The 10,968-nt window shown below is 45.9% G+C and overlaps 1 long non-coding RNA gene across 1 annotated transcript; it reads left to right on the forward strand.

The window, feature by feature from the left end:
• Window positions 1-8,959: 8,959 nt before the first annotated feature.
• On the forward strand, window positions 8,960-10,968 carry LOC141581040 (uncharacterized). The gene is made up of 2 exons (XR_012513481.1): window positions 8,960-9,122; window positions 10,783-10,968. It is a non-coding gene; the product is annotated as an uncharacterized LOC141581040 (long non-coding RNA).

The raw sequence follows: 10,968 nt of genomic DNA on the forward strand, positions 1-10,968 counted from the left end.
ACATGGTGAAGCCGCGTCTCTTTTATTTCTGAAGGGTAGCTTTGCTGTTATAGTATTCTTCCTGGACAGTTGCTGTTTTTTTCTTTTAGCACTTTGAATACATCATCCCACTTTCTCCCGGCCTGCAGTGTTTCTGCTGAGCGACCTCTGATACTATAAAGGAGGTTCTCTTGTATGTGATGAGTTCCTTCTCTCTTGCTGCTTTCAAATTCTTTTTATCTCTGATTTTTGAGAATTTTATTATAATGTGTCTCAGTGAAGTTCTCTTTATCTTAACCCTGTTTGGGATTATTTGGGCTTCATGGATCTTCATATTCCTTTTTCCCTTTCCAGATTTGGACATTTTTATGGTTTTGGGAGTTTGTTTTTGTTTTTGTTTGAGACAGAGTTTCACTCTGTTGCCCAGGCTAGAGTTCAGTAGAACAGTCTTGGCTCACTGCGACCTCCACCTCCCAAGTTGAAGTGATTCTCATGCCTCAGTCTCCCAAGTACCTGGGACTATTGGTGTGCACCACCACCCCCAGCTAATTTCTGTATTTTTGGTAGAGATGGGGTTTCACCAAGCTCGCCAGGCTGGTCTCAAACTCCTGACCTCAAGGGACCCACTCACCTCAGCCTCCCAAAGTGCCAGAATTACAGGCATAAGCCGCCACACCTGGCCTCAGGATTTTTCTGTTGTCGTTTTTGTAAACAAGTTTTCTCTCCTTTTCTGCTCCCTTTGGAGCGCCTCCGTAATGCACATACTGGTTTACTTCGTGGTATCTCAGAGCCTATTGAGCTTTTTCAGTATTATTCATTCTTTTTTATTTTTGCTCCTTTGAATAGATAATTTTAAACGTCCTGCCTTGGAGCTCACTGATTCTTCCTTCTTGAGCACATCTGCCGTTGAAGCTCTCCGTGAAGTCTTTCAGTTCAGTCCTTGTTTTCTGCAGCTCCGGAATTTCTTTTTAGCCCCTTTGTTTTCGGGGCTGGGTGACCCCAGATAATTTATTTTATTACTTTATCCCTGAACCTCAGTTGCCTTATCTATAAGATGGGGATAATAGTAGCACCCATTTCACAATTATGAAGATGAAATATATTACGAAAAACACTAGTATGTGCCTAGCACCTGCTAAACACTCAACCAAGGTCATCTGTACACACCGATGACTCAAACAGGGATGTTTAACACACAAACCAGGAGATTTTAGTCACTCACTTGTCCTCCTGGCTCCTGAAACACAAGCTGCCCCACCCCAGTTCATTCAAGCCCATCAAGATAGTTGTTCCTGTCCTTAACCTCCACAGCTATTAAATGTGAGCCAACTGTCAGATGGCTTTCACCTGTACAACTGAATAACCTATATGTGCCTAGTGTTCCATTATTGGAACACTAAGTTTATGGGAGTTATTTATATCCTACTGCTCAAGGTCATCACCAAGATCTGATTTTTCACACACACACATCCACACACACACAAATGTGTAACCTCCAGTATACATGGGATAATCAAAGCAATTGTGGCAGTTTTGTGGGGGACAAAACTCTAGAGTTTAATCTTCCAGCTTGACTGACTTGGAAGTGTTCCTGTCAATATAGACGAATTTGTTGGGGGTGGTGGAGAAGCTGGGGGCTTGGAGAAGCAGAAGCCAGCTCCGTGGCTGTACTTCCAGCTCTTGGCCTGGTCATAGTCCTGCTGCAGGCTGTCAGCTGCCTTCTTGCTGAGAACCATGTAATCGTGCTGGTGGTGGGGGAGGTGGGCGGCTGAATGAAGTGGACAGGTTTTATTTTTAGAAATGGACAGACTGGTCTCGAACTCCTGACCTCGTGATCTGCCTGCCTCAGCCTCCCAAAGTGCTGGGATTACAAGAGTGAGCCACCACGCCTGGCCAGGGAAAGGTTTTTGAAGCCACCTGTAAGTTTGACAAATTTCAGTTTCTGTTCCTGGTTCTCAAAACCTGCATTATCCCAAGGCCAAACTGGGTTCCAGTCCACTTCCTGGTTTCAGAAGGTTCTGTCTTGCCTGATTCACAATCAGTCTCTTCTTGCAAGGCCTTTCACCTCAGCTGGTCTACAGGCGCCTCGCCGATGAATTCACAGCCAAATTCTACCAGATGCACAAAGCAGAGCTGGTGCCATTCCTATAGAAACCATCCTAAAAAATCGAGGAGACGAGACTCATGTTGCCTGTCTTTCCAAAAGACCTCACCAGGCTGCTTTGTCGTCTGTCACACACTGCTTCGCGGCAGAATCTTCCGTGGTTGGATCATAATCCGTTACAAAATAGGACTTTGGGTGACTGTCGGAGGGTGAATGCCGACTTGCCCACACTGCCCCCGCTGACCTCCTCGTGGGAGCCGTCCCACCAGCCAGCCATGGTTATGGGGACACCACAGAGCCCAGCCTGGCTGTGGCAAGCTGCCACTGCTGCCACCCTTGGCCCAGCTTCTTGTTGATCTGCATGTTGTGTGAGCAGAAAATAAACTTTAAAAAAAAAAAAAAAAGAAGAAGAAGAAGAAAGTAAAGGAATAAGCCAGGCGTGGTGGCTCACACCTGTAATCCTAGCACTTTGGGAGGCCAAGGCAGGCAGACCACTTGAGGTCAGGAGTTCAAGAGCAGCCTGACCAACATGGTGAAACCCTGTCTCTACTAAAAATAGAAAAATTAGCCAGGCGTGGTGGCGCACATCTGTAATCCCAGCTACTCAGGAGGCTGAGGCAGGAGGATCACTTGAACCCAGGAAGCGGAGGCTGCAGTGAGCCAAGATCATGCCACTACCCTCCAGCCTGGGCAACTGAGTGAGACTGTCCCAAAAAACAACACAATATAAAGTCTGTGAGGAGAGGCCAATCTAGCATAGAGGCAAGTCCAGAGCTGGAGAGTGTGTGTGCCGGCCTGGGGCCCGGAGCCATGGGGTCCTGCCTGAGACTAGGGCAGTGCTGGAGCCTGAGGCTGTGGGAGCCAGACTGGTAATGAGACGGGCCTGGAGCCTGGGTCTGTTGGGGACAGCCCGATATCAGTGTTGACTTCAGGGGAACTGGTGCTCAGGTCTGCAGCACAGTCGGGGACTCACCTTCCTCACTGCTCCCCATGCAGTAGGTATCTCTCTCTATGCTCCCTTGGATTCGGGGAGGGGGTGATGCAGCTGAAGTGAAACCATGAAAGTGAAACCTTCCTACTCTCTTCAGTACATCTTTTCTTATTTCTTTTTTTGAGATAGAGTTTCACTCGTCTGGCCCAGCTTGTTGCCCAGGCTGGAGTGCGATGGTGCCATATCAGCTCACCGCAACCTCCACCTCCCAGGTTTAAGTGATTCTCCTGCCTCAGCCTCCCAAAGTAGCTGGGATTACAGGCACGCACCGCACCTGGATAGTTTTTGTATTTTTAGTAGAGATGGGGCTTCTCCATGTTGGTCAGGCTGGTCTCAAACTCCTGACCTCAGGTGATCCACCCGCCTCGGCCTCCCAAAGTGCTGGGATTACAGACGTGAGCCACCGCGTCCGGCCCTCTTTTCTTATTTCTGTGCTACATTCAATTGCTGCAGCTTCTCAGCTGGATTCCTAGGCTCTTTGGTGAAGGTATCTTTCTGCACAGAAGATTGTTGAAATTGAACACTGGAAACATACTTTGCTGACTTGCTAACTCACTCTCAGAGTCACGGTCAGTCTTGCAAATTTCCACTGTTGAATAAGAAAATTCCCTGTGGTTTTAGTGTTTTTATGAGTAATATAGCTAAACATTCATTTGAGTTGACTGTCCACTTGTATATTATTTTATGTGAAGTGTTGGTTCACATCTTTTATATCTTTTTAATATAGGTTGTCTTTATCTTTTTTACTTACAGTAATCTGTTTTTTGTTTTTTGGTTTTTTTTGAGACAGAGTTTTTACTCTGTCACCAAGGCTGGAGTGCAGTGGTGCGATCTCAGTTCACTGCAACTTCTGCCAGGTTCCAGTGATTCTGTCCTCATTTGCCTCCGTAGCTAATTTACAGGTGCATGCCAGCACGCCTGGCTAATTTTTTGTATTTTTAGTAGAGATAGGATTTCACCGTGTTGGTCAGGCTGATCTCAAACTCCTGACCTCATGTTCTGCCCACCTCGGCCTCCCAAGGAGCTGGAATTACAGACATGAGCCACCACACCCGGCCCACATCTTGCATATTTTTTTTTTTTTCTTTTTTTGAGACGGAGTTTCGTTCTGGTTATCCAGGCTGGAGTGCAATGGCGCGATCTCGGCTCACCGCAACCTCCGCCTCCTGGGTTCAAGCAATTCTCCTGCCTCAGCCTCCTGAGTAGCTGGGATTACAGGCACACGCCACCATGCCCAGCTAATGTTTTGTATTTTTAGTAGAGGAGGGGTTTCACCATGTTGACCAGGATGGTCTCGATCTCTTGACCTAGTGATCCACCCGCCTCGGCCTCCCAAAGTGCTGGGATTATAGGCTTGAGCCACCGCGCCCGGCCTCTTGCATATCTTTTAAAAGTAGGTTGTCTTTTTCTTCTTGACTTACAGCAATTTTCTTGGTTTTGTTTTGTTTTTTGTTTTTGAGACAGAGTTTTATTCTGTAACCCAGGCTGGAGTGCAGCGGTGCTGTCTCAGCTGACTGTAATCTCTGCCTCTCAGGTTCAACCGATTCTCCTGCCTCAGCCTCTTGAGTAGCTGGGGTTACAGGTGCCCACCACCATGCCCAGCTAGTTTTTTGTATTTTTAGTAGAGATGGGGTTTCACAATGTTGGCCAGGCTGGTCTCAAACATCTGGCCTCAAGTGATTCAGTCGCTGTGGCCTTCCAAAGTGCTGGGATTACAGGCATGAGCTCCTGTACCTGACCCACATCTTTTATATCTTTTAAAAGTAGGTTGTCTTTTTCTTCTTGACTTACATCAATTTTTTTGTTTTTTTTTTTTTTTGTTTTTGAGACAGAGTTTTATTCTGTCGCCCAGGCTAAAGTGCAGTGGTGAGATCTCAGCTGACTACCACCTCTTTCTCCTGGGTTCAAGCAATTCTCCTGCCTCAGTCTCCTGAGTAGCTGGGATTACAGGTGCCCCTGACCATGCCTGGCTAATTTTTTGTATTTTTAGTAGAGACAGAGTTTGACCATGTTGGCCAGGCTGCTCTCAAACACCTGGCCTCAGGTGATCCACCCACTGTGGCCTCCCAACATGCTGGGATGATAAGAATGAGCCACCATGCCCAGCCCAGAAATCCTTTCTGTAATCTGGAAATGAGTCACGTGAATAATATTTTTTCAAATATCTTCTCCCACTCTGCAGATTGCCTTTGTAGATTGTTCTCAGAATTAGTGTCTTTTGAAACACAGACTCTAATTTTAATGTGGTTTAATCTGATATTTTCTCTTACAGTTGGTATATTTTGTGTTCCATTATATCTTATTTATTTATTTTTCCTTTTTTCTTTTTCTTTTTTTACCACAATCAGGAGAATCCTTTTTTCTTTTTTAAGTTGGAGTCACCTGGGCTGGAGTACAATGGAGCAATTTTTTTTTTTTTTTTTTTTTTTTTTTTTTTTTGAGATGGAGTTTTGCTCTCGTCGCCCAGGCTGGAGTGCAATGGTGCGACCTCGGCTCACTGCAACCTCTGCCTCCCAGGTTCAAGCATTTCTCCTGCTTCAGCCTGCCAAGTAGTTGGGACTGCAGGTGCATGCCACCACACCCAGTTACATTTTTGTATTTTTAGTAGAGGCGGCATTTCGCCATGTTGGCCAGGCTGGTCTCAAACTCCTGACCTCAGGTGATCCAACTGCCTCTGCCTCCCACAGTGCTGGGATTATAGGCGTAAGCCAACGTGCCCAGCCAGAGCAATTAGTTTGATAACCCCACTGGACTGTAATTCCTCCTTTAGCTAATACCACACTGCTGTTTAACTTACTGTAGCCTTTTAATAAGACTCAATATATAACAGTCTCTCCATTTTATTCTTTTTACATATCATCTTGTCTTTCTTAGTTCTTTGCATTTTCCTGTGTTTTTACAATCAATTTCTCTCTCTCTCTCTCTCTCTCTCTCTCTCTCTCACACACACACACACACACACACACACACACGTATACTTCCTGCTGAGGTTTTGACTGGGATTGCATTGAATCTACAGATCAATAGATATTGATGTAGAATTGGTGTCTTCATGGCCGGGCTCAGTGGCTCACACCTGTAATCCCAGTACTTTGGGAGGCCGAGGCAGGTGGATCACAAGGTCAAGAGATTAAGACCAACCTGACCAACATGGTGAAACCCCGCCTCTATTAAAAATACAAAACTTAGCTTGGTGTGGTGGCAGACACCTGTAGTCCCAGCTACTCAGGAGGCTGAGGCAGGAGAATCAGTTGAACCCAAGAGGCGGAGTTTGCAGTGAGCCGAGATTATGCCACTGCACTCCAGCCTGGTGACACAGTGAGTCTCAGAGTCTCAAAAAGAAAAAAAAGAATTGATGTCTTCATGACATTAAATTTTCCAACCTCTTGGCCATGGTATATACTTCTATTTATTTAAGTTTTCTTTAATTTTCTCAGTAACATTCTATCGTTTTTGGTGTAGAATTTGTATAGTGCTTCCATTAGATGTAGTCCCAGGTATTTGATATGCTTTTGTTGCTTTTGAAAATGACATAGTCTTGGCCAGGTGCGGTGGCTCAAGCCTGTAATTCCAGCACTTTGGGAGGCCGAGGTGGGTGGATCACGAGGTCAAGAGATCGAGACCATCCTGGTCAACATGGTGAAACCCCGTCTCTACTAAAAATACAAAAAATTAGCTGGGCATGGTGGCACGTGCCTGTAATCCCAGCTACTCAGGAGGCTGAGGCAGGAGAATTGCCTGAACCCAGGAGGCGGAGGTTGTGGTGAACCGAGATCGCGCCATTGCACTCCAGCCTGGGTAACAAGAGCGAAACTCTGTCTCAAAAAAAAAAAAAAAAGAAAAAAGAAAATGACATAGTCTTATATGTCTTTTCTAGTTGTGATTGGTATATAAAAATGTTATTTTTGTACTTTGTCTTTGCATCCAGTGATGTTGCTAAACGAATATACTAAAACTATGTGCAGGCCAGGCATGGTGGCTCATACCTGTAATCCCAGCACTTTGGGAGGCTGAGGTGGGTAGATCACCTAAGGTCGCGAGTTCAAGACTAGCCTGCCCAACATAGTGAACCTCATCTCTACCAAGAATACAAAAATTAGCTGGGAGGCCGGGCACGGTGGCTCATACCTGTAATCCCAGCGCTTTGGGAGGCTGAGGTGGGTAGATCACCTGAGGTCACGAGTTCAAGACCAGCCTGGCCAACATGGTGAACCCTCATCTCTACTAAGAATACAAAAATTAGCTGGGTATGGTGGCATGTGCCTGTAATCCCAGCTACTCAGGAGGCTGACACAAGAGAATCACTTGAACCTGGGAAGAGGAGGTTGTGGTGAGCCAAGATCACACCGCTGCACTACAGCCTGGGCAACAGAGCAAAACTCTGTGGGGAAAAAAAAAAAAAAAAAAAAAAAAACTATGTGTAGGCAGGGAGCAGTGGCCCATGCCTGTAATCTGAGTACTTTGGGAGGCTGAGGTGGGTGGATCTCCTGAGGCCAGAAGTTTGAGACCAGTCTGGCCAACATGGTGAAATCCCGTCTACAGTAAAAATACAAAAAAAAATAGCTGGGCGTGGTGGCACATGCCTGTTGTCCCAGCTACTTGGGAGGCTGAGGGAGGAGAATCGCTTGAACCCGGGAGGTAAAGGTTGCAGTGAGCCGGATCATGCCACTGCACTCCAGCCTGGGTGACAGATTGATTCCATCTCAAAAATAAAAATAAAATCATGTGTAGATTCTTTAGAATTTTCTATGCGAAGCCGGGTGCGGTGGCTCAAGCCTGTAATCCCAGCACTTTGGGAGGCCGAGGCAGGTGGATCACGAGGTTAAGAGATCGAGACCATCCTGGTCAACATGGTGAAACCCCGTCTCTACTAAAAAAAAAAATACAAAAAATTAGCTGGGCATGGTGGCGCGTGCCTGTAATCCCAGCTACTCAGGAGGCTGAGGCAGGAGAATTGCCTGAACCCAGGGGGCGGAGGTTGCAGTGAGCCAGTGAGCCGAGATCGCGCCATTGCACTCCAGCCTGGGTAACAAGAGCGAAACTCCGTCTAAAAAAAAAAAAAAAAAAAAGAATTTTCTATGCGAACAATCATGTAATCTGTAAATAATGACTCATTTCTTCCTTTTCAATCTTTTTGCCTCATTGTATTGACTAAAATCTCAAGTGCCTATGAAACTTCCACTCTCGACCTCACTCTTTCTGTGTCCGAGTCCTTGTTCTTCTTGGCTGTGAGACCATGAACCTCAGGTTTTATTGCAAACAAGGAGGCCGTTTCATTAAGGGCAATGATAATAGTTCTCACCAGTTCCTTGCTACGTACTGGCTCTTTGTGCAACGGTTTATAAATATTAACTCCTCCCATCCTCATAGCAAGCCTGTGAGATAGTTTTGTTACTGCCAAGGAACTGAGAGGCAGAGAAGTTAAATCACTTGCTGAAGATCACACAGCTGATAAGTGTTGGAGGCAGAATTCAAATTTGGACTGCAAGACCAGAATTAGGGTGGATAAAATGCAGCAGATTGTGCAAGTGTAGGGTTGGATCTGATCTTCATTTAAAACATTTTTGCAATTTGTTCATCATGAATTTTCTCTTCGACCTAAACTTTTTAGACGTTTTTAAAATGTTGCCTGACACAATATTATTTATCTTGACAGTGACGGCTTGAGATGTCCCATTGAAATTTACACCTGAGTCACAAAATCGTATTACTGATATTAAAAGAACCCTTGAGGTTCAGCTGGGTACTTGGCTAATAGAATGAAAACTACATTTCACAGGCTCCCTTGCCTGAGTCACATGACAAAGTCCTGGCCAGTGGGTTGTGAGCAGATTTGATTAGGGCAAGCACTTTCTTTAAAAGGAAGGTCAGTACCTTCCCTTCACTTTTTGAACTTCCTGTTTCCTGAACCTCAGCCATGGTGGTGTGTGATCTTGTACTTTGCAGACAAGGACATCACTCTTGATGTGTCAGAGGCACGTGAGCAAAAGAATTTTGGCTCCTGAAGATTTTGCAGAACAGAAGTGACATGACAGCTCAGACTTTGAAGTAGGTGAAAATTGTTTCTTGTTGCTTCCTTTTGCACAGAATTCTCCTAGTCCTACTGGCTCATGGGATAAAGAAAGGAAAAGGAATTATAACTTGATGAAGACAGAAAAAAAAAAAAGAAAAAAGAAAGGAAAAGGAATGAGCTGGGCGTGGTGGCTTATACCTGTAATCCCAGCACTGTGGGAGGCCAAGGCTAGTGCATCACTTGAGGTCAGGAGCTCAAGACCAGCCTGGCCAACATGGTGAAACCTCATCTCTACTAAAAATACAAAAATTAGTTGGGCATGGTGGTGGGCACCTATAATCCCAGCTCCTTGAGAGGCTGAGGCAGGAGCATGGCTTGAACCTGGGAGGTGGAGGTTGCGGTGAACCGAGATGGCACCATTGCACTCCAGCCTGGGCAACAAGAGCAAAACTCTGTCTCAAAAAAAAAAAAAAAAAAAAAAAAAACAGGAACAGGAATGGAAGAATGAGAAGTGCTGAGACATACCCTCCCTCCCAGCAGAAATCCCAGCAGTAAGAGGTATGCTATATAGTTAAGGGGGAAGCTATAAGCTGAAGGGTCCCTGTCCTTTTCCTGTTAGAATTCTGCCAAGGGTAACACTGAAGTGGCTATGCTGTCTGGGGTATACACCCTGGGGTTCGTTGACATGTTCGGAGAAAGAATTCAGGACACAGACACATGTGGGTGGGTTAAGAGTGGAAAGGTTAATAGAAGAAAGGAGAGAGGGCTGGGTGCGGTAGCTCATACCTGTAATCCCAGCACTTTGGGAGGCTGAAGCGGGTGGATCACCCATGGTCAGGAGTTCTAGACCAGCCTGGCCAACATGGTGAAACCCTGTCTCTACTAAAAATACAAAAAATTAGCTGGGCATGGTGGTGTACACCATAATCCCACTTGGGAGGCTGAGGCAGGAGAATCGCTTGAACCCAGGTAGTGGAAGTTGTAGTGAGCTGAGATCACACCACTGCACTCCAGTCTGAGTGAGACTTCATCTCAAAAACAAAAGAAGAGAGAATGAAAGAAAGAAAGAAAGGAGAGCAGTTCCTTGAGAGAGAGAGAGAGTTCTGAAAAAAGGGGAGCCAGCCGATCACAGCAGATTTTATAGGCAGGCTGGAGAAGGCAGTGTCTAATTTATATAGAGCTCACAGATTGGTTTGATCAGGTGTGACATTTATATAGTATATAGGGAAGGCTGGTTGCCTCACCCTAATCGCTCGCTCTCTCTCTCTCTCTCTCTCTCTCTCTCTGTGTGTGTGTGTGTGTGTGTGTGCACGCGTGCGTGTGTTTTTTGAGATGGAGTCTCGCTATGTTGCCCAGGCTGGTGTGCAATGGCACGGTCTCAGCTCACTGCAACCTCCACCTCCCAGGTTCGAGCGATTCTCCTGCCTCAGCCTCCTAAGTAGCTGGTATTACAGGCACCCACCACCATGCCCTGCTATTGTTTGTATTTTTAGTAGAGATGGGGTTTCATCATGTTGGTTTCATCACCAACCAGGCTGGTCTCGAACTCCTGACTTCAGGTGATTCACCCACTTCGGCCTCCCAAAATGCTGGGATTACAAGAGGGAGCCATCGTGTCCCGGCTGCCCCACCCAAATCTTCTTATGCAAATATGCTTTCCAGTTGATGGGCGCTGTCTTGTCTGCTCTTTTACAGGACATGTGGCTGGCAGAGAAGGGAATATAGAGCTGCCATCTGGAACATACCTAGTCCTTAGTTCCTGCTGGCATTCATCCTGCAATCTCCCAGCTTGCATGCTGCTTTTTGTTAGAAAATGATTTGGGGCTAAAAGCCCATCCTCATCACCAAATAAAATATAAAAAAGAAAAAAGAAAAGCCTTA

This window comes from Saimiri boliviensis, chromosome 14 (assembly GCF_048565385.1).
Source record: "Saimiri boliviensis isolate mSaiBol1 chromosome 14, mSaiBol1.pri, whole genome shotgun sequence".
Taxonomy (NCBI): Eukaryota; Metazoa; Chordata; class Mammalia; order Primates; family Cebidae; genus Saimiri; species Saimiri boliviensis.